Source organism: Callospermophilus lateralis, unplaced genomic scaffold, assembly GCF_048772815.1.
Source record: "Callospermophilus lateralis isolate mCalLat2 unplaced genomic scaffold, mCalLat2.hap1 Scaffold_63, whole genome shotgun sequence".
Taxonomy (NCBI): Eukaryota; Metazoa; Chordata; class Mammalia; order Rodentia; family Sciuridae; genus Callospermophilus; species Callospermophilus lateralis.
The window spans coordinates 21,468,379-21,487,805 of record NW_027514713.1 but is presented as its reverse complement, the minus strand read 5'-3'; the positions used below and the strand labels follow the sequence as shown (position 1 = coordinate 21,487,805).

General features: G+C 35.5%; 1 long non-coding RNA gene across 1 annotated transcript; it reads right to left on the bottom strand.

The window, feature by feature from the left end:
* Window positions 1-8,125: 8,125 nt before the first annotated feature.
* LOC143640803 (uncharacterized) lies at window positions 8,126-8,967 on the bottom strand. The gene is made up of 3 exons (XR_013155153.1): window positions 8,931-8,967; window positions 8,488-8,591; window positions 8,126-8,394 (listed from the first exon to the last, which is right to left on the bottom strand). It is a non-coding gene; the product is annotated as an uncharacterized LOC143640803 (long non-coding RNA).
* Between the last annotated feature and the right edge of the window lie 10,460 nt (window positions 8,968-19,427).

Below are 19,427 nucleotides of genomic sequence, written 5' to 3'. Positions count from 1 at the left end.
GGGCTCAGGGGAACGGTGGAATTTTCATATATACATTGAAAGGGAAAAGGACAACAGGCATGAATTTTTACCATCCCTAGGTTACACTGTAGTCACACAAAGCCTTGGAGGGGGTGGCCTTAGACAGCTGTGCAGTTGCAGAAAGGATAAAACCAGTTCAAGGTTTTAAGCTGATAAATCCAAGCCCCAGAGAATCAGAGACATTCTATGGCAGCCCTAAAATGACCCTTCACATTTCTTTAGCCATAAGGCCAGTCTCACAAAAACAGGGTTACCGAATTACAATGTAGGTTGAACCTTATATGAAAACATGGTTTGACAGAGGGGGACTCTGGGATTCTGGTAGGTTCCCAAGAAACTAAACACCTTGAACCCCAGGCTTCCAGGCCAATGGGAAATTTTGGCCTCTAGACCTGTCTGATTAGGGTCAGCTCTGAGCCTGCTCCCGGGGAGGGCAGGCTAACCTGGGAGGAATTAGCTGGGAAGTCAGGCCTCTGAGAGGGGTCTGCTATGCAGCAGCTGCTGCTGCCATTGGGGGGCTTCATGAGATGGCTCTTGGGGGAGTTAAGAAATATGAAGACTAAAACTAACCATTTCAAACCCATTACTGAGGTGACACGGACAGAAGCAAACTGAAAGGAAGCTCCTTTTTCCCTCCTATTTCTCCTTCTCTGTCTGGAAGCTCCGCTACGGACACACCTAGAGGAAAACCAGCTACTGAAGGAAAGATTTTGTTTTGAGAATCGCAGCTCAGCAACACAAAGCAGAGCATAGAAGAGTGAGCTTGGAACTGAAGGACAGTATCGTAATCCACAGAACTTGGTGGAGGAGTCCCCTCTACCTTAAAAAGCAAACCTTAAGGAGATAAGGACTTTCTTGAAATTTCCTTCGCTTGCCAGAGTCAGATAGGGTTTAGATGTGAGGTGTCTCCCAAAAGCTCAGGTGTGAGACAAAGAGAATTTTCAGAGGTGAAATGATTAGATTATGACAGGTATAAACTAATCCGTGGATTAATCCACTCATATGGATTAACGGGGTGGTTACTGAGGTAGGTAGGGTGTGGCTGGGGGAGGGAGGTCTCTCTCTGTTTCCTGGTTGCCAAGTCCTGAGCTTCCTTCTTCCACCACACCTTTCAGCCATGACGTCCTAACTCACTTCAGGTCCAGAGGTATGGAGTCAGCTGACCAAGGACTGAGATCTCTGAAACTGGGAGCCTAATAAACTTTTCCTCCTCTACATTGTTCTTGTCAGGTCTTTTGGTCACAGTGACACACACACAAAAAAAACTGACTAAAACATTTAGTAAATGTTTGCTGAACATTATGGATGATGTTATTTTGTCTTCGTGACAACAGAATCCATTGGACCTCAGACCTCAATATTTATGATGATAGTATTCAATTATGGTGTTCTATGTATTTAGTTAGAAAGTTCCTTCCAAGCAAGATCATTCAGGAAAGTTCTATCAGGAGAGCAGGGCCTACCCTTGTATAAATGGAGTAACCTCTGGCTGTCAGTGGCTGATACCTAGAGGTGTTGAAAACAAAACAAAACAGAACACTGGTAAGAGGCAGGGAACAGCTCCCATGGTGTTGTGAGAATTTCTGGAGTTTGCAGATATACAATGCAATGTCTGAGACTCCTGTAAGGTCTTTCTAGAACTAACCCAGGAATCGGTAGAAAAACAGCACTTGCACCAATCCAGCATCTTTTTAACCAAATAAGGCTGACAGTGATGATTTCTGTTTGAAGAAGTTATTGGTAGCTGAGTGATTGATACACAGATTCCTGGAGGGAGGGCCAAAATACAATGACCTAGTATCTTCAGAAAACAGAGCAACAATAGCAAAATGTACAAGATGCAAAGAACTTTGAATAATGCCGTGGGTTTTAAATTGCGTTGATATTTAAATGTTCAGCCCAGAATTATCCATGTCAAATTAATTATACTTCCTTAGTCTTTTTCTTTCCATTGAAATAAAAATGACAATAAGAGCAACATTGCTCTGCAAGATACATATCAGATTTTTTTCTTTGAAATACTCAAAATTCAGTGAATATCAATTATATTGTATGTTTTGCATGAAAAGTCTCCAACCATTAAGAACTGTGCAAAATCACTTTTATTTCAATGTCAAATTCCAAAGAAAAATGCCCAGAAGTTGCTATGCACATTTGTTTTAACAGGTTTTATTTTTAGGATGCAGTTTGGAACCCAAATTCCAATGAGTCCCATGGACTCTTCCCAATCATGTGTTCAGGGAGATTGAGTCTGTATTACACTGGATTATTTTATGGAAACAAAAGCCTTTATAATGAGGCTTGCTTACTGTCAAGGTGTCTAAGGCACATGGACTACTGTGATAATGTTTATATCCTAAAAATAGGTTTTTCCCTCTCAGCTTCATCTCTGCTGGAGCCCCAAACCAATGCAGCTGAAGAAAAGACTAATAATTTCTAAAATGGAATGGAAATAAAGATCACAGGACATTCAAACAATTTAAGCCATCAACAAAGATTACAGAAACAAAATGCCCCGCTTGCCATTTGTCAGTAAGAACAACAGAATAAAGAGATTTAAGCAGAAAAGCACATTTTAAACATGAAAGAAGAATGCTTAAGGAATGGGGTTAGCTTGCTTCCTTGTAGAAATCTTCAGTTTGTGGTTCTCTTGGGGAAAAAAAATCTAATCAATTAAAAATGCTATTCCACTTGTGAATGGAATGAGGAATACATTTCTCCTGTTATTACATAAATGGAACCCACCCTCAGGGCTTTGAAATATAGCTTTACTCAGACTACACTGAATTTGTGTGTCATCTCATCTTTCTGCATTATAGTAAAATTGATTTTACGATTCCTTTCTCAAAAATTACAGTCTTGAGATGCTTTGGCTTGTCTTCCCCTGATCTCACAGGCTGGGCATGTCACTTGTTCCTTTCTTCTGAACTGCATGTAGCTCATTGGTACGTGGCCAAATCCTGGTTAGAGTTCTCAACCCTAGAAAGAGTGGTCTTTTTGGTAAAGCCAGGATACATTGTTGGCTGATTCGGACTCTCTAAACTCAGCATCATTCCTGAAATCTTTCGCCTATCACTGGAATGGAATAGTTTGTGAAAAATTAATAATGTGATCACCATGCAAATGATGCACATTGCAACATGGGTACTAGTAACTAACGCTCATCCTCACCTCCTGATATGGCCTAAGAGGCCCACAGTAGTATTCAGATTCCTGGCAGTGTGCTGGTGGGTTCTACGTTCATCTAACGATTTGATTACTCAATCAAGAGAATACTTTACTGCCTTTTTTTTTTTAAAAAGACTCCCTGTCTGTCCCTTGATATACTGCCTAGTCTAAATAGAAGGAAGAGCAAGGTCATGTGTTGGCTTTTCATCACTGTGACCAAAATTCCTGACAAGAACAACTTGGAGGAAAAGTTTATTTTGCTTGTGGATTTTCAGTTCACGATTGGCTGACTCCACGGCTCTGGGCCTGAGGTGAGGCAGAACATCATGGTGGAAGAGGGAGGCAGAGGAAAGCTGCTCAGGACACGGCAGCCCCGAAGCAGAGAGAGAGAACAAGGTGCCAGGGACAAGATCTAATCCCCAAAGGCACGCTCCCAGCGATCTACTTCCTTCAACTATCTGCCTACAGTTACCATTGAATATAATCCATCAGATGGATTAATCGCTGATGAGGTAGAGTGCTTGCCAAGCATGCACAAGGCCTTGAGATTGATCCCCAGCACTGCTTATATATTAGTTTATACATATAAAGTATTAAATCGATGAATTAATATATATTAATATAATATCCAATCAGGACCTAGGACTCAGATCTTCCCTTTTAGATAATATGCAACATACTGACCCCTGGTGCTTACACCACCGGCATACTATTTCTCTAACGTCCACCACATATGTGCACTGTATTTGTGTGAACACACTGAACTGCCACCAGGACTGTGACTTCTTGGGGGCTGAGATGGCTTCCATTTGTTCCCCCAACACCTTAAATAACTGGATCATAAAAAGTTCTCAATATTTGTTGAATAAACACAATTATTATTTTATTTTTAGATGAAATATGTCTTATTTCTGATATGTGTTAAGAAATAACATTTTTAGAAATGAAACATTTCAAATTACATGACACTCAAACTATAATGGTAGTGAGTGTAGAGGAAGCAGGCATAGGTAGATCTCCCTGAGGTGGCAAGAGGGGCCTTATCAAGTAAGGTTAGAACCCAGTCTCCCAAAGGCAGCCCACAGGCAACACCTTCCTTTGTTAAGACCAACTAAAACATTTTGTTTCTTTTGTGCATCCTTCAGCATCAGCATCAAGCTGGCATGAAGTGTTTCTGCTCATTTTGATTTTGGGGAGAAGAGGTATAGCTCTTACTCCAGCAAAACTTCAACAATTGTGTGAATTCTTTCAATTCCCTTGGGATCACTAGTTTTTCTAGATAAAACACTGGAAGATATTTAACAGCAATTTGAACCAGGTTTTAGACGGGGAATTCAGTTATGCATTCCAAAAAAGCAATTTTCTTTTGAAGTAGCTCAGGGCAAAGAGGGTATTTTCAACTTTTGGGTGCCTAAACTCGGCCTCCTTCATCCTTTCAATCTAGTGTCCTTTATTTTCTTCTAAGACTATTTTGAATAACACTAGCTGAAAAGGGTCACTGGTGGTTGAGATTAATAAGTGGCTGTTTTTCTTTCTGGTTATGTCAAGTGTTACATGTTTTCTTCAGTTTCCATTTAAGGGACTTGGGTGCATACTCAAGCGAATAGAATAAGTCTAGAGTCTGTTTCAAACGTCAGCTAAAAAGAGAGGTTCCAACATGTGTTGGAAAATGTTAAGAAATAATGCTTAGAACTAGTTGCTTTTCCTTCCTTTAGGGGAGTGATTATTAAGGAGGCCACTGGAGGACATATATGAGATTCACCCAGGGAAATTGTTAGGCTAGACAGACCTCCTCCATACATATTTACGTATTTCTTTTTTTTCCTCTCCCTAGAATCAATACTGCAGTGACCCATTGATTGGTGTGGACTGTCTCTTTGTCAAGGGTGAAGTTAAGAACCATTGCTTAAGACTTATCAGTAGATAAAGCATTTCTGATTTGAATTCTACAAAAATGTAAGACAATATTTTGTTTAAGTTACAGTATTTATTCTTTTTTTTTATTATCCCTCTTAGTCCTGCATGCATTGTTAGCACAAAAAGTTGAACTTGATTGCAACCTCCTTTGAAGAGAGGGTAGGTACACAATTGCCATCTGAATAGCTTTTCCCTAGATGGCCCACGAAGTCCAGACCTTGATAACACTGTCAGTAACCTACACAACGTTCATAGAAAAATTTACTAAATATCCTCTGTTTAATGTAAACAAGGCAGAAGGCCAACAGAGTATTACAGTAACACTATTTTACAGGGCCCAGAAGTATGATTATCATGTTTTAACATACCAAGTGTCACAATGACATGCATATTTTGACATATTGTACAACCCAAAGTGTAATTACAATTTGTGGTTTTATCACTTCACTGTAACTTCTTCTGTCAATACCTAAGAACTTCATAATTAAATGGTGAATTGTATAGTAATACAATAATTTATGAAATGTTACCATGAATTTATGAAGAAATTCCATAATTTGTGCCCCGTAAAATCAAGTGTAACAATCTTTACACTAGCAACAGTGTAAGCAAGCTAAGGATTTTGGTCCTCATATATATATATACACACACATATATACACACACATATATATACACATGTACAACACAATAATGTACAATTAAACCAAAAAGCTATGAATCCACTCACAGCTTCCATATTGCACAAACAGATGCGTTATGAGAACATTAATGGGTTATGTGAGTTCTACCATGAAATTGGCTAAGACAAATCTGAGTTCTATCAAGTAAAGAACGGGGTTCATTAACAAAAATAAACCCAATGATTATACTGTTAGAATGTTTAAAAAAAAAAAGTGCCTACCTGTTTATACAAACTTGAAGCAAGGCTAAAACGCCGTTTGGAACTTGGCTATGGCAATCAATGTTTGAGGTGGCACTTTCTACGCAACACAGTGCATTTTAGTCATTGTTGTGGCAAGTACTGAATAACTGAAGTATTCAGCTTCTGAGAAACAGTGAGGAAAAGTTAGTGTTGCACTATGTTAACAAATTCAACTCACTGTGATAACTTGTGCTGACTCTAAGTCTGAACTAAATATGAAGAAAAAAAAAGAAAAAAGAAAAGAAAGAAGAAAACTAAAACCTAAGCCTTAGCTGAGCACAAATAAAAGTCATTATAACTTAGGAAAATTACATTTTCAGAAGCAGCATACATATATCAAATATAAGAATTAAAGCTTTTCTGAGCTTGGTTCATGAATTAGCTATAAGGTCCCTCTGTGAAATCAAGGATAAGAACATATTTGGTTTGAGACATAATATCATCGCTACTACACCTATTAAACACTACAAAAACATTAAGAAATATCTAATATCTCTTAATGCCTTGTTTTAAATACATCTGTAGATTGTTAACTACCACCTAAAGTGGAGACGTTGAAGTGTTCCTTGAGTAAACTACAATAAATATAGCAAACTGAATGTTTTCCTATCACTCAAAATCACTGGAAGAAAATCCTGCATGAAGTAACTCTCTCACTTTTTTTGCTTCACTGTTTTACTTAATGCTATACTTATGAGCTAAGAAAGATCTGCATCAAATTAGAGATAAAGTCTTCTTGTTTTAACAATGGTGCACATTGTAAAGCTGAGACTATTCATGATATAGATTTTTTTCTTAATAGTAAAAACTAATTATAAAGTAAATCAGAAATAATAATACAACAAAGTAAGCAGATAAGTGTAAAACATGCTTCTAAGCACATGGCCACATGATGTGTATATGCAAACATGCTACATAAAAGAACTTCTCAGGAGAGTAGAGACACGTCTCTCCAGCTGGAACGTGACAGTCTCTTCTCCAAATATTAGTGAATGGAAAGATGCAGAGGAAAGTGCTGCTGCTTAATATTTCAACTTAAAAAAAAAAAAAGCTTAAAAGTGACAACTGAGGGATAAGCATCATTTAAAGACAGAAAAGAAAGACATAGCAAACAAGTTGGGCAGCCCACTTGGCATGCTGTGCACAGCGCAGCTTGGCTAAACTTGTCACCCCATGTGTGCCCACTCCCGGACACCCCGAATTCCCACAATCCTTTAACTTGTAAACAGGACATTCAAAAGACTGTTTTGTTTAATCTCTTTAGAATCATTGCAGACAAGCAAAAAAACCCAACAAAATGAAAAAAATGTAAACAGTAAGAGGCCATTGGCATTCTGATTGCTAAGAGTTATCAGTTGGTTCCCCACCTGGACGCTGCCATGCGCTTCGATAACAAAAACAAATTATAAAGCAATTTCATCAGCAATTTTCAGAGAGGGAGGGAAAAAAGCTTCTCAATCCAGTATGTGTTAATTTAATTAGGTTAAAAAAATATCATTTTAGCAAATGCTACCAATGATGAGCATAAATTTGATGCTGCTGCAAAAAATGACAATTTAAATCAACTGGGACCCAGACATGGAAATCAACCACTAACATGGCTATGTGCACAGAGGAATAAAAGAACATTTCTTTAAAAATATATATATTAATCAAGAATTTATCATATTAAATTGTTATTCTTAGAAAAGCTGAAGAAAGTTAATGTTGCTCTACACATTTTTATCTCCTATAATTAACTCAATTCCTTTGTTGGTTCCTGAATTATATATATTTTTTCTCATTTACAGTTTTTTAAATATTTTTGTTTGATAAGAATCTTAACCTTAAAAAGTTATAAAATTAGTAAATTTTTTTGCTGCTTATTAATCCAAAAGAATATAAGCATTTGAGTCCCAGAGAATGTAAATGCCTTACTGCCTAAAAGGATATTAAAAAAACAGAAGTATCATCAAAGTCGTGACATCAAAAATTGTGCAGCTTTCACACAGTTGTTGGAAATGCCTTATTTCCTGCAAGTCCCTCAACTGCTTCCGGGGTTCAACAACGTGCAAATCTATAGAGAGAACCACTGTGATAAATAAAGCAACAAAAACAGGGTGCCGCATTTTATTGCGTGTTCACTCAATGGTTCTTAACGGTTCTGTGCAGTTTACTTCCTTTAAAAAGGCTTTCGTCCTCTCTCGGCTGGGTGGAACTGTCTTTTCTGATGGACTGTACACAATCGTCCGGATCCCTAGTGACTTGAAAGACGTCAGTCATGGTGTGGAGGAAGTGTGGTATTTCACAAATGCGATGGCCGCCAGCTCCTTACAGAACTCTTCTAATACAATCACACCCTCTAGCAACGTGATGTGGTCGATACTAGAGAAAAAACAGAGGACAGATTGACCTACCAACAGATCTTTACATTGGGTGAAATATTTGCATCACTGAGCACATAAAATTTGGACTTACATAGGGCCTTCAGGTTCCAAACCAAGCAACCGCTTTCTGACTAACAGCAGCTTGGGGGTGAAGTCTTGAATACGCTGAATTCGAACCATAAGGTCACCAACAACCTGCAGCAGAGACAGGGAGCTCAGCTCCTGAACTCAACTACATAAGAGTTCTTAGATAAAATCCTCTCTCCCTGTCACCAAATAGAGAACCCCAACTTTCACTACTCTGTAACCATCTTTGACCAAGGACTCATATCTGTTCTTTAAAATATTAAAATTATATATATTGTTTAAGCAAATAAATTTGTCTCCCACCCCCACATTTTGTTATAGTTCAGAATGTATAATAATCGCTTTAAAACAATAGATACACAATATTCTTCACTGGGTGTCACTAACTACATACAGTGATATGAAAAGGCTCAGCCATGCTAGAGAACAGAAGAGAATGAGACTTACCCTGACGATGACAGAGAAGAGGGATCGACAGCCAGAGGCCAGATTCACGTAGGGATCCAAAAGGTACTCATGTGTATGTGGATGAGGGAAGAGGGAAAGTCTGGACAACACTGAGGTCACCTGTAAATTCACATCGTATGGCTGTGCAGAAGGACAGAAAGACAGCAAGAATAATGTACAACATACACATTCTGTGTACCTTATTTACCACTTGGATTTGTCTTTCTGAGAAAGAAAAATCCATCCTCCACATGTTGTTCTTCAATAAAAAATATCTATAACCAAACTACCTCTGACCATTTTCATCAAAGCACATATAGCACAGTCCTAAAACTTAAAAAACAAAAAATAGGAAGTGTGCATAGAGACAAAGTTCAAGAGGGCATCAAACCCACCAGTGTGTCATATATAATATTAATTACAAACCAAAAAGGACATATTAAGTCCAAGATCAAAGAAGAGAAGGTATTCATCTTCTTAGATAGGGTCACATTATTCCAGAAATGATTTTCCCCACCTCAGATTATCCAATGATTGCCAATTACCAAAAGCACATGTACAATAAGATAAAGTCCAATCATAGAGCCTTATCAACAGAATAGAAGTGGATGGGATAGGAATGGCTGCTACTCTATACCTCCAGGTCCTGAGGAGATTCAAAATGGCGCCTACAGACAAGGAGCAGCTTAGTGACTACGTGAACATCCGCTCTCCCCGCAATTGTACACCTACCCAGTACAGTTCCTCAGACATACTGTGTATATAATACACAACTTTATTTGAATTCTGGTTGTTAATTTCCATTTATTCTTCATAGAAGCCAGCCTGAAAGTACTTTACAGTGTGTCAACATCAAGGCAAAAGGTCTACTAGACAAAACAAGTCCTTATTATTTGCTTAGAACTTTCAAAAAAACCTCTTGACCCTTCCAGTTTTCTTTTTCCAAGGAGCCAAATGAAACCAATTGGCTGAAACAAAATTGAGCCGGATGAGAACCTAGGTGAGTGAAACAGAGATGGCATTTCAGGGAAGGGAAGGGTGATTTAGGACCAAGTTTAACATTAGCAGTGGGAACTGGAAGCTTTATTCTCATCCTCTGAGCAGCCTTTAAACCCTTGATCATAATGAATATCAATTAGAAGTGAATCTCTGACATTCATAGGAGACTCTTAGACATTATACTGAATATCTTTTGTTTTATGGGCAAAATCTCAACTCCTAGGCCTGAAGTCCAATCTTAGTCTTCCTTACCATAAAACGCTTGAATGTGGATGTTTTAAAAGAAGAAAAATTATCCAAGTCACTCTTTTTCAAAAATGTAGCCTTAAGCAAGAAAAATGAAAGGAAATTTGTATTTACAATAGAGTCTAAGAGTTTATTCTACTTGATAATATTTGTGATACAATAATTTTCTTTAAGACTCAATAAACAATTAAATTATATTTTAGGTTAAAAGAAATGATTGATAAAAATAAATTTTAAAAAATGCATTTGATAAAAAGTGGGGACAAAATAATTTAAAATATAACAAGTCCAGAATTGTACATTCTTCATTTCAGGTAGTTAAGATTTTTATATCTCTAAAGCCTGCCACTTGCAAGTGCCACCATTATTTGTCTTTACATAAGGCTATTTTATGATCTAGATTTTGTAATTTCTCTGTATGGTACTACTTTGGTTTGAAACTTTATTTGAACAAAAATCTAGGTCTTGAATTCTTTAAGAATTTTAAGGCTGACACTGATTCTTTCCTTCTTCTTTTTTGCAGATCAAACTTGGGATCAAACTCAGGGCTTTGTGCATGGAAGGTAAGCAAGAAGCACTCTTCCACTGAGCTATACCCCAGCCCAGATTATTTCTTTTCTTGTTTTTTTTGAACCCACAGGTGCTTAACTACTGAGTCACATCCCCAGCCCTTTTTGTATTTTTTATTTAAGGACAGTGTCTCACTGAGTTTCTTAGGGTCTTGCTAAATTGCTGAGGCTGGGTTTGAACTCATGATTCTTTTGCTTCAACCATCTGAGCAGCTGGGATTATAGGCGTGTGCCACCTGCTTACTAAAGACACTTCAAATGAGGATCAACATTGCAGCATTAACAACCACAAAACTTAATAAACTCACCTAAGTTGTGTGTTGTAAATATCAAATAATTACAAACAGTCATTAGGGACTGCTACCAGAAGCATATGCACAGGCTCTGTGTTGCCTGAGCTAAGTAACTACAGTGTATTTTAATGTAGAATGTGTTATATAAAATCCAAACAAAGGGATCCCATTATAAGTGATTGATTTGGGGTGAGGGAAGGTGATATGATATTCATCTCTGTACAGCCTCTTAAAACTGATTTACTGCAATGGCTTGTGGAAGTAACAAATGTTTATTTGAATGAATATTCATTTGTTCACATCAAGTCCCAATAGACAACTCATTCCTCTTAAAAGATCAAAACCAGGCAAAGACACACCAAAACAAAAAAAGAAAACTTTACACTAATATTTCTAATAAACATAGATGTGAAAATTATCAATTAAATTCTAGCAAATCAAATACAAAGATACCAAAAAGATTGTGCACCATGATCAAGTAGGATGCAAGGTTGGTTCAACATATGGAAATCAATGAATGTAATTCATCACATCGATAGACATAAAGATAAGAATCCAAATGATTATCTCAATAGATGCAAAAAAAGCATTTGACAAAATAGAGCACCCCTTTATGTTTCAGACACTAGAAAAACTAGGAATAACAGGAACATATTTAAACATCATAAATGCTATCTATGCTAATCCCTAGGTCAACATCATTCTAAATGGAGAAAAATTGAAGGCATTCCCTCGAAAAAATGGGAGAAGACAGGGATGCCCTCTTTCACCACTTCTATTTAACATAGTTCTTGAAACACTGGACAGAGCAATTAGACAGACTAAAGAAATTAAAGAGATACATATGTGAAAAGAAGAACATAAATTAGCACTATTTGCTGATGATATAATTCTATACATAAAATAACCAGGAAGCTCCACCAGAACAAATTCTAGAACTAGAAAATGCATTTAGCAAAGTATCAGGATATAAAATCAACACCCATAAGTCAAACGCATTTCTGTATATCAGTGACAAATCTTCTGAGAGGAAAATAAGGAAAACTACTCTATTCACAGTAGTCTCAAAAAATAAAATAAAATACATGGAATCAACATAATGAAAGAGATAAAAGAGCTATACAATGAAAACTACATACCTAAAGAAGAAAAAATTAAAGAAGACCTTAGAAGATGGAAAGATCTGCATTGCTCTTGGATAGGCAGAATTAATATTATCAAAATGACCACACTACAAAAAGCACCATACAAATTTAATGTAATTCCAATCAAAATCCCAATGGCATTCCTCAAAGAAATAGAAAAAGCAATTTTGAATAACCAATAAAAAAAAACTTATCTGGAAAAATAGAGAGCCAGAATTGCTAAATCAATCTTTAGCAGGAAGAGTGAAGCAGGTGGCATCACTATATCAGACCTTAAACTGTACAACAGAGCAATAATAACAAAAACACCATGGTATTTACACCAAAACAGACTAGTAGACCAATGGTACTGAATAGAGGACACAGAGACGAACCCACAAAACTACAATGATATTATATTATACAAAGATGACAAAAAACATACACTGGAGAAAAGATAGCCTCTTCATCAAATGGTGCTGGGAAAACTGGAAATCTATATGTGACAAAATAAAATTAAACCCCTATCTCTGACCACGCACAAAACTCAACTCAATATATATCAAGGACATAGAAATTAAACCAAGACTCTGCATCTAGTAGAAAAAAAGTACATCCTAATCTTCATCATCTGGGATTAGGCTCCAAATTCCTTAATAAGACTCCTGTGGCACAAGAATTAAAATCAAGAATCAACAAATGGAAAAAATCAAACTAAAATGTCTCTTTGTAGCAAAATAAACAATCTGTGAGGTATATAAAGAGCCTATATCTTGGAAGCAAATTTTTACCTCTCATGCATCAGATAAAGCATTAGTCTCTCAGGTATATAAAGAACTTAAAAAGCTAAGCACCAAAAACAAAACCAAATAACCAAATCAATAAATGGACCAAGCAACATTACCAAAAGTTTTTTATAGGTTTTATGTGATGCCAATCCAAATCCCAAAGGCATTTCATGTAGAAATAGATAAAGCAATCATGAAATTTATATAGAAAAATAAAAGACCCAGAATAGCAAAAACAATTCTAAGCAGGAAGTGTGAATCAGGCAGTATAGCAATACCAGACTTCAAAATAAACTACAGAGCAATAGTAACAAAAACAGCATGGTACTGGTACCAAAACAGGCGGGTGGACCAATGGTACAGAATAGAGGACACAGAGACTAATTCACAAAATTACAACTATCTTATATTTGATAAAGGTGCTAAAAGCATGCAATGGAGGAAGGATAGCATCTTCAACAAATGGTGTTGGGAAAACTGGAAATCCATATGCAACAAAATGAAACTGAATCCCCTCCTCTCGCCATGCACAAAAGTTAACTCAAAGTGGATCAAGGAGTTAGATATCAAATCAGAGACTCTGTGTCTGATAGAAGAAAAAGTTGGCTCCAATCTACATATTGTGGTGTCGGGCTCCAAATTCCTTAATAGGACAACCATAGCACAAGAGTTAATAACAAGAATCAACAAATGGGACTTACTTAAACTGAAAAGTTTTTTCTCAGCAAGAGAAACAATAAGAGAGGTAAATAGGGAACCTACATCCTGGGAACAAATTTTTACTCCTCACACTTCAGATAAAGCCCAAATATCCAGAGTATACTAAGAACTCAAAAAATTAAACAATAAGAAAACAAATAAACCAATCAACAAATGGGCCAAAGACCTGAACAAACACATCTCAAAGGAGGACATACAATCAATCAACAAGTACATGAAAAAATGCTCACCATCTCTAGCAGTCAGAGAAATGCAAATCAAAAACACCCTAAGATACCATCTCAATCCAGTAAGATTGGCAGCCATTATGAAGTCAAACAACAACAAGTGCTGGCGAGGATGTGGGGAAAAGGGTACATTTGTACATTGCTAGTGGGACTGCAAATTAGTGCGGACAATTTGAAAACCAGTATGGAGATTCCTTGGAAAGCTTGGAATAGAACCACCATTTGACCCAACTATTCCCCTTCTTGGACTATTCCCTAAAGACCTTAAAAGAGCATACCATAGGGATACTGCTACATTGATGTTCATAGCAGCACAATTCACAATAGCTGGATTGTGGATCCAACCTAGATGCTCTTCAATAGATGAATGGATAAAAAATGTGGCATTTATACACAACGGAGTACTACTCAGCACTAAAAAATGAAAAAATCATGGAATTTTCAGGGAAATGGATGGCATTAGAGCAGATTATGCTTAGTGAAGGTAGCCAATCCCTAAAAAACAAATGCTCAAAGTAACCATTACAAAAACCAAAAAATAAAAATAAAATCCAACTTTGAGAATAACTGCACTCCCAATAAACTGAAACACTACCCATAAAAGCCATTTCATATAAAAACTTAAATGTCTATAAAATAAAATAAAATAAAAAGTACCTGGGGTTGAGGCTGTATCTCAGTGGTAGAATGATAACCTGCACATGTGAGACACTGTATTTTCTCTTCAATACCACATAAAAAATCAATGAATAAATAAAAATAAAAAGATATTCTTTCCTTGTAGAATTAAAAAAATAAAACCCTAAATATAAAATCTGTATATATATGATATACATATAATGTATAAATAATTTGTAGCAAATACATTTACACATGCATATTTATCTATGTTCATATGTTCATATATCCATAATATATATATATATATATATATATATATATACACACACACACACACACACACACACACACACACACACAGAAACAGACAGGTATAACTTCTTGTTTTTAAAAATTTTCTTGAGTCAGAATCTTTTATGCTGCTGAGAATGTCACTAAGATACTGAGGCTGGACACTAAACCTTGATTTTCAAAGAAGGATGCTGTAGGTGGCTGTAATGTAGTAAGAGGCTGTCTTAAAATTAAATAGTAAAAATTACCGAGGATATATCTCAATAAAAATGCAACCCTGAATTCAAACTCCCTATTTTATTCACCATTTAAATTAATATGGATGAAGCTGGAGAACTTCATGCGAAGTGAAATTATCAAGACACAGAAAGAAATAAGAAATGCATTGCATACTCTGTGTTTAGAACCCTGTCCCAACCAACAAAAAAAAAATAAGTGCACACAAATAAAATGTTGTGTATTTCAGGATGATAGTTAACAGTAATGCATCACATTCTGAAAATCCCAATGACAGTAGAATTTTAGGTATTCCTAATACAGAATAAAGTAATTTTGTGAGATGATGGATTTTTTAACATAAAAACATACATATTAATGTGATTAAATGTAATGTTTTCATGCATACATTCACAGATATTAATAATATCAATGTATACTTATTGCATCTTTGTTACCTTTCTACACACCCTAGATATAGTAATCAATATTCTATTTTAACAAAATTTTATTTTAGTTATCTTGAATAAGATATGTAATAGATTTCTGCCTCCTTATTCACTTAAAACACATCATCCAATTTATTTATATTTATGTCTGAGTAATACTGCATTTTGAATATATAATATACTTTCTGATAGATATATTAAGTTGTTTAGGTAAAACTGATTTTTCTTTTTATATGTATCACTAAGCACAGTTATAAAACTTAAACTTATATCACAAAAGAAGGAAACAACAGAAACCCCTCCCCCCCCAAAAAAAAATACAGAGAACTGCTTTTTGGCCTATTTTTATTAAACTAAACAGAAGCAATACAAAACATATAAATAAATAAATAAATAAATAAATAAATAAATAAATAAGATTTCCTTTATTACAAAGATAGAAAGGAGAGAGAGAGAGAGAGAGAGAGAGAGAGAGAGAGAGAGAGAGAGAGTTGGTTTTAAACTTTGTCATTCTACCTGATTACTACCACAGTCTAGGCAAGGAGTTCTGCCCATGGCGATTCACAAGAAGTATTGCCAAGCACACTTCTCTTCAAGCAAGGTTCATCTTGAGCAAAATTTTTTTGTGGACTTGAATGCTAGAATGCAGGTGAGGTGGAAGTATCATGGTGGGTATGCAGATGGTGTGTGAGAGTTAGGAAATTTGACCAAGTCCTATAAATAATCATTTTTAAATATCTATATTTATTTTTATGTGGTGCTGAGAATCAAACCCAGTGCCTCACAGATGCAAGGCAAGTGCTGTACCACTGAGCTACAGCCCCATCCCCAAATAATCTTTTTTTTTTTTTTTAAATGCATCAACTGCATTTTTACATCATATGTATCTTCTGTGATTCTACAATTAAACCTCAGAGACTCTGTTCTTTATACCCTGTTAGCTCAACACAGATTTTCTTAGAGTCCTCTTCCTTACACTTTGAAATAATTATTTGCTCTTCCTCACAGCACTTGTACACATATCTCTCTCAAACAATTTTTTTTATATCTGGGGAACTTTTAAATGCTGAATAATTTCCAGGTGAATTAATAGTTGGTGTTCCACTTCCTAAGATGTGAAGAGCCCTATCCTCTCTCTCTGTGGTCTCCGTCTTTTCACATAAAAATGGCAAAATTACTACATATTTGCAACCCTAAATTTCATCCTGATCCAACTCTAATTATTTGAAAGTAAAGGATGCGATCCTTGCCATGGTTTGTGGAACAGAAGTCTAATTTCAGTTACATGAAAGGCTGAGTCTAGAGGATCACAGCTTTTAGTTGAGTCTCAATAACTTAGAAAGACCTTGTCTAAAAATAAAATTAAAAAGCCTGGTTATATAGCTCACTGGTATAACATACTTAGGCCCAATCTGCAGTATCACAGTGATAAAACATAATTTCTGCCCTCTTTCTTTAAAGATAAAGCCCTTAGGAAAAAAAGAGGACTTAGGGATGTGACTAGATCTGGTAAAAGAAAGCCATGTGTTCTATTTTTTCATTTTTACCTTTTAAGAACTTTCTAAAAATTATCCTAAGTATTTTGTTTTTGATATGATTGTTATGAAAATGGTTTTTAATTTAAAATATAAATATTCATATTCTTATATACATTAACAACTGATTGATCTTTAATCTTGCTACTTTTCTGAGCTCACTTATAGATACTAAAAGTTCGTGATAAATTTTTACTTTTAAAATATCCACTTGAAAACACTTCTATCTAATACCTCATTTGGAAAAAATTAAACAATTGAGGCCGTAAGAGACAGAAGCAAGTTACAATGCCTCTTATTTTTACAAAGGCAAAAATATTGCTGAAATCTTCAGCCATCTGTAATCACTATGAGTCAGAAAGCAAGACAACAAATTTCCACAAACACACATTCAAGACACAGTAGATGATAGATACAGTAGCCAGCAAATCTTTCTTATCTCAATCTAGAAGGAGGTAGAATGAAGAAAGTAACCCATCAATCTTAAAAACTTAAAAATAATAATTGCAAAGACATTAATTTAAGCATCATACCTCCCCTTATATAGAAAAGGGTTGTTCAATGCAAATAAAAAAACAAGTCATATTTTGCTTGAAAATATTTCTTCAGGTACAAATCATGAGAGGTAGTCTAAAGCAAAGTTGGAAATGTTCTTAATAGCATAATACATAGTTTCCATTCCATAGAAGCTTAGTACTTTAGATTAAAGAAGTTTTATGACCAAACCATTGATGTTTCTGACAAAAATAGTAATCTTCAATTATATTTTGCTAAAGATTTGCACAGCTTTGACAACTACTATTTAGTTTTAACATCTATTTTTCATATTAGCATTTAGTCACATAGTTAATTTAAATTTCAGGAAAAAAATCTTACTTTGCCACTTGAAACATAAACATAAATGTAAATGCTTAAAATAATAGGAGTATATTCTTTGAAAGTGAAGAATGTTTAAGTATCTTGACAACAGAATACTCTCACTTTGTCTGCAGAGCCACACTCCTTCAAAACTATGTAGGAAAAAAAAAAAACTACTCTAGATTCCAGTGATTGTGGGCATTGCTCTGCTTATGGTCATAAAATATTTTCTTGTTTTTGTTCTGATGTAATCCTAAAAAATAACACAGTAGTACATGATGGTACACAAACAGCTACCGAAAAACTCACACAGTCTATGTCCCTAGCACAGAAGATGGCAGATACCTGTGAGCTTGTCTTTGCTTACAGTAATTGCCAGAATTTAAGAAGATGAAGCTATAAGGACAATAAAAGGAAGAAAGGTATGGCACCATGGACTTTCAAACTGAAGCAGTTCAGGAAACAGATTCCCAAAAATATGGAATGAAGAGAGAGCTGCTTAGAATACTACCTGTGAAATATTAAAAATTTCAGAGATCATCAAACCTAAATATGCTCATTGGACATAGTCAAACTCAAAAGCACAGCAGAGGATACAGCCCTGTTAAGATAGCAGGTATTGGCTATGTATTTAACTTGACTTTGAGAAACTTTACTAGGTGAATATTGACTAGATCACCCCAACTAAGATCATTTTCAACCTGTGTGGATGTCCCTGCTAATCCCAATATGATGTGTCTTTTCATAACATGTCTGGGGGTTCTTATATACTTCAGGTATTTCATTTAGTTATTTTATTCTTTCTAAATTCAACCTGGTAAATTTTTAGGAGATTGCCTCCATGAATCCTAATTCGGTGCCAGTGATGGTAGCACATGTCTGTAATCACAGAAATTTGAGAGGCTGAGACATGAGGATGATGAGTTCAAGATGAGCCTCAACAATGGTGAGGCACTAAGCAACTCAATGACAGCCTGCCTCTAAATAAAATACAAAATAGGGCTGAAGATGTGGCTTGGTAGTTGAGTGCCTCTGATTTCAATCCCTAGTAAAAAAAAAATCTACTTTTGTTTTTATAAGTCAGTGTGTCTCCAAAGTACAAAGGTAAGATCTAGAGTGGGAGATATACTTAGTTAACTCTTCTAATAAAGTGCTTATAGTTGATAATATATGAAGTACTATTCATTTCTTTGGGGGAAAAAGACATCACAACAGAGTACAACACAGAAGAGAAGTTTCAAAAAATATTTCAAAGAAGAGAAAATATTAAAATGAAAAATAAATACATAAATGATAAATATGTGAGTATAAGCTATACTATTTAAAGAAGTTAAAATTCAAGCCAAGAGAATATTGTATATTTACCAAACTGTAAAAAAATAAACATACACAAAAAGAGACTAATGGTCACAGAGATGTTAAGTGACAAAAATTGTCAAATTTGCTGTGCTAAGGTCAAAGGTAGAGCAACGTTGCTACATGGTGTGATGCTATCTATTCAGGCTTACGCAATGAACACTTAATTCTACCTGTAGACAGAAGAGAAGAGTATATATATATA